At 40.8% G+C, this 5,574-nt stretch overlaps 1 long non-coding RNA gene across 1 annotated transcript; it reads right to left on the minus strand.

Annotated features, from left to right (window-relative positions):
- Positions 1-241: 241 nt before the first annotated feature.
- LOC307025189 lies at positions 242-3,055 on the minus strand. The gene is made up of 3 exons (XR_013804107.1): positions 2,779-3,055; positions 1,660-2,214; positions 242-1,501 (listed from the first exon to the last, which is right to left on the minus strand). It is a non-coding gene; the product is annotated as an uncharacterized lncRNA (long non-coding RNA).
- Positions 3,056-5,574: the final 2,519 nt, after the last annotated feature.

Below are 5,574 nucleotides of genomic sequence, written 5' to 3' on the forward strand. Positions count from 1 at the left end.
GATATATAATTAAATTAAAATCAGTAGGCGAGGCTGTAATTTCGCCAGCTCTCTTGAGCGAGGCAGAAAATAATAATTTTAACATGCCAAAAAGCTGCTGTGTCATTTATTTCACCTCAAACATTAAAACAAATCCAGAGTTACGTGTTTCTGTACTTCCTCTAAGAAGAAAGGACAGTAAAAGAAGATCTCTGTGGCTTCAGGCTTGATCGCCGTTCAAATGCGTTGGTTTCCCCAAAAGTGGGCGGGGCTGTAAAGTGACGTAGATTTTACTCTCATCTATTATTCAAAACCATTCTATTTATTCTAACGTAAATTACATGCCAGTGTTTTATCTTTTTATTACTTATCTTTTTATACTTTATTTTCTATGAGTTATGTCTGAAGCAAATTATGTTTCTTAAGATGTGTATTCAATTCCACCCTTCAATGTAGCATAAATGTGAACTCTAATTATAGGAACAATACCGGAAACAGACGTATGAAAGATCCTCAGCTCGCTGATTGGATGTTTTTGCCACAATGCAAATTATTACTGATTTTCTTTGAATATAAGAATGTAAATACTGAGTTGAGAGAATAGCCAGGGGATTTGGGTGATTGGAGACACATCTATTGAATCACAATTTCAATAGTTTACGATTAAATGACGGATATACCTTGCTGTCTGTGATGTTTTACAAATCAGATATTAATGTGTAGAAGTAAAATATGAGAAATAGTATAGCAATATCCTGTAAAATTATGTAAAAACATGAATAAAACTAAATATCTTCAGATGTTATACATACATAAGTGTCCTACACTAATTGTGTTGCCTTTCTTGGAAGATGAATATTAGGTTCAAAGTGAAACTGTTCAATATACATCATTAAGATTGATTTGCATTGTTTATACTGCTCCCCTGTGTTCGTTTGTGGTACCTAGGATGTGTGCATGTACAGTAATAGGGAATTTCTTCAGTTGACGTCACGACATGCAGCCGACTCCCGGTGCTACAGTTCCTTTATTATAACGCTTTTGCTTTGGATACTATTGATCTGTAAGTACCAGAACATAATGTATAACCTGTGTAGAAAATGTGAGTCTGTAACATTTTCCCTCTATGAAGAGTTTGTTAGAAAATGCTTAATTTAGCAAGAAGTTAACACTTAGCAGCTAGCTTTACATGTAGCTTGCTAGTCGTAGTATTATTGTCAATGCACAGTGTTTAGGCTTATTGCATTATTAATGTTGGCGTGTTTATTGCACTTACATTTACAGTAAGCTTTTTTTCATATGCCTTTGATCTTAAAATGGTGAATTGTATTTGTTTGGTTAAATGGGTTCAATTAGTAGCATTACATACAGATGCTGTGTACATGTATGAGTGTATGTATGAGACGCAGGCTAATTGAATTTGCCCAGCAGTCGTTTGATTGTGAGTTCCTTCTGGATCATGTTGACAACAAGCTGGAGGGTATGGACCATGCAGGGGGTCCTTCTCTCCAAGGTTTCGTACCTAATGAAAATTGGAACAAAGAACACACAGACTTTTCATATTACCCAATCCATGAAGAATTCATTTGATATTTTAGCACACATGTGGGAAGACTGCATTAGGTTTTCTGTTTGGCACACACGTCACATGTATAAGCATTATGCACACTGCAGACAGACCTTTCGTCTTCTTCTCCCTCCTCATCACTATCCTGGAGATTTTCCTCTTCAGAACTGGAGCCCTCTTCAGCGTTGCAATGAAAAGCAGCAACCATGTTGCTTCCATTGAACCATTTGCTTTAGGTTCAGGAGTATGTGTTCAGCCTTATTATCCTGGGAGTGAAAATAACAAGCACTGACTGCAAGAAAAGATGCTGTGAGCCCCTTTTTAGTCCATATATCTAAGCCAATAGTTATTTTGCGTGCCATGGACAGTCTGTGCTTGAATTTATCCTTTTCGGCCAGGTACATTTTTTCCACCAGGTTTGTGATTTTAGTTTTTTTCGGCACGGTCAATCTTTTATCAATTGTTTCCATAATCTTGATGAAACCCACGTCTTCCACTGTCCATGGTGGGAGGGCTGTCTGGCCTATCCATTCAGCTATGGCTTCCTCTTTGTGACGTTGATCCTGCGATTCTTGTTTGTACTTTGTGTAAGTCAGGAATGCACCTGTTATAGCTGGCCTCTCCTCTTTCCTGGCTGGTTCCTTTACTGCAGCAGGTCTGCCTGGAATCTAGGACAGAAATACAAACAATTTTGTCAGGAGTCAGGACTGATGCAACATCAGGAAATCCAGTAAATCATTGCTATAATTTTAACTTAATGCAAACAAAGTATCTGTAAAATGAAAACTCTACACAATCAAAACTAGGTGGTATTATACTCACAAAGTAAGTATGTATGCAGATTATGCAGGCATACTGCAGACACCTTTGTGAGGTATGATTTTGTAGGCAATTAATAGTTATAACATATCATATGACAAATCAAATGTAACGAAAGCAATGTGCCGTTGTTGCGAAATAACGTTAACAGTTACTAGTAACGTTAGCCCATTATCTAACGTTGTGTCAGAGACCAACTCAACCCTATGGTAAAGTACCTTTCCACCCCTTTTTAAGCTCCTTCACAAGTTTCAAAACAATTTGCTGCTAGCCTTTGGTTTGGCTAACGTTAGCTAACGTTATAGCATAAAACACAGCCTTCCCGTTAGCTAACGTTATAGCATAAAACACAGCCTACCTAATGTAAAACCATATAGCTGACAAAAAAACAACCTAACGTTTTGTTAACTTACCTCAATTGCTTTGTGGTGAGTCTTGGTGTGCCTCTTGAGGTTTGTGGTGTTTTCACCCGCGGATTTATGGCCACATTGCTTCCCTTCTGAATCTAAAGCAATGCATTGAGTTTCTCCGCCTCATTGTACACAAAATGGGCCCAGAGATCATCGCGTTTCTTTCGCCCAAGCCCTCTATTAGCCATTTCCCTTTCTGTTCGTTACATCCGAGCATGGATCCGATTCTTCCTTCTGTTCATAGATCATCCGGTAAAATGTAAAAGTGCCGGGCGTAGAACAGACACACAACTGGTGCGCAGCCGCAGCACCAGAAATGGAAGTGCTGGGAGAAAGATGACTATCAGAGATGTAACGTTATCTTTGATAATATTTTGTCTCGTCATTTTTTGTCAACGAAAGTAAAGAGAGATTTTGGCATAGTTTTGATTTATTAAAATACATTTTCACCTCGTAATTTTTCGTGAACGATATTGCATGTTGATTTCGTTACAGTTATTGTTTACTGACGTCTGTGCCGTCTCGTCATCGTCTCGTTTTAATCATGGAAAAAAGATCGTTGACGAACATATCGTCGTTAACGAAATCAACACTAGTGTCAACGTCTACAAAACAAACGTGTTGAACAACGGTCGCACATCCTTTCTTAGTCCATGTGCAAACAGTATTCTGGTAAAGGAAGACTACAGTGGCATGACACAACATCATAGGCCAATCTCTTATGTCTGTGGGAAAGACACAGGACTCACTGTTGATACAGATAGCCTAGGGCAGGGGTTTTCAAAGTGTGGGTAGGTGAGCCTCCCCTCAGAGAACATAAGAACAGCCGCGCCCCCCCTCCCAATTATTATTGCTGTCATTATTATTATTATTATTATTATTATTATTATTATTGTTGTTGTTGCTGCTATAATGCTGGGGTATTATTATCTCGTCTCTGTGTGTGTGTGTTTGAATCTATCGTGCTGACTGTACCGATTTGATTTGCTGAGTAGCGTCACCTCCTTAAAACATTAAACAATAACTTTTTTAAACCTTTTTATTTTTATGTTTTAAACATATTGTATAAAACTCCCCCACTACTTGGACTATTCCTTGCACCCCTCTAGAATAAGCCCGAATGGTCTCAACCATATTGCATCAGTAACGTGCACTTGTTATTATAACAAGATCGCAAGGACACTTGTAGCGATCAGAAAATTGAGTGTTGTTCAGTTTGTGTGTTGTGTAACATGCGTGTCCCCGCATGAAAATATACCACACACCCAGTTACAATTGCATGTTCAATTCACTACCCTGGAAGTTAATACAGTTGTTAAAGTTGGAACAGCCTGTGGACAGCCGTTCTTCCTTGCATTTCAGTCGCCGACACCTTCTTACAGAGGACAGGCACATCTAGCTGCAGCACGACCCGTATATTTCCGCACGCCGTGTTCTCAAAACATTTTTTTTTTTAACATTTTCAACATGGTGGATAAATCCTTATATGCTCCCGGTGACACACTGAACGTCAACCTTGCCTCCTTATTACACTCACCCCTACTTTAGTGGGAACAATGAGACTGCGTCTTTGATGCACACAGGAATAAACACAGATCATACTCTGGCTGCAGTCTTTACCAGTACTTGCTTTTGATCAAAGTCAATGCGGAAAACCTGCACTCACACAGGTAGGTGGAGGTGAAGGTAATGAGCACTTTTACAGCCTTTTTGGCGAGGTGGGGGAACTCGGTCTCCACAGACAGCCACAAGTGGGCAATTGTCACTTTAGTCGTCTTTTTCTCGTTCTTTTGTGTCTCACGCTGCGCCTCCCCTGAAACTCTCTGGCGTCCCCCAGGGGAGGCGCACCTCACACTTTGAAAACCGCTGGCCTAGGGTGTTCAGTCTTTGAAAGGTCCAAATATGATGACAAGCCAGCACTATCCATGGATGACAAGGCCTTCCTGAGCATCATGGATGAACAGGTTTACCAAGATGACAGAAACAGCTGGGTGGCACCATTGCCATTCCGCTCTCTCAGACAGCGTCTTCCTAGTAACAGAGAGCAAGCTATGAAACGTCTCTGCTCACTTCGGAGAACTCTTGAGAAAAAGCCAAAAATGCCAAGTCACTACGTTGAGTTCATACGGAAGATGTTGGAAAATGAACAAGCTGAGCCCTCTCCACCTCTACAGTTAGGTAAAGAACATTGGTACCTCACTCACCCACAAAAACCGGATAAGATAAGATTTGTGTTTGATTCAAGTGCTGAGTGTAACGGAGTGTCGCTGAACAGTGTGCTCTTCACCGGCCCAGACTTGAACAACACCTTGTTGGGAGTCCTTCTGCGGTTTCGAAAAGAACATGTAGCATTGACAGTAGACGTGGAACAAATGTTCTACTGTTTTGTCGTACAAGAAGATCACAGACATTATCTTCGATACCTCTGGTAAGAGGATAATGACATCAACAAGAATGTAGTAGAGTACAGGATGAAGGTCCACGTTTTTGGAAACAGCCCTTCACCCGCGGTAGCCATCTACTGCATGAGGCGAGCTGCGCAAGAAGGTGAGCGAGAACACGGATCTGACGCAAAACAGTTTGTGGAGAGGCAGTTCTATGTTGACGACGGCCTCACCTCGTTCACCACCTCTGAAGGAGCCATAGATGTTCTGACAAGAACCAGAAAGATGTTGGCAGAGTCCAACTTGAGACTTCACAAGGTAGCATCAAATAGTGGACATGTGATGGAAGCCTTCCCTGCAGAAGATCGTGCAAAGGATCTGAAGGATTTGGACCTTGGAGTTGGCCCTCTCCCTC

This window comes from Notothenia rossii (assembly GCF_949606895.1).
Source record: "Notothenia rossii genome assembly, chromosome: 11".
Taxonomy (NCBI): Eukaryota; Metazoa; Chordata; class Actinopteri; order Perciformes; family Nototheniidae; genus Notothenia; species Notothenia rossii.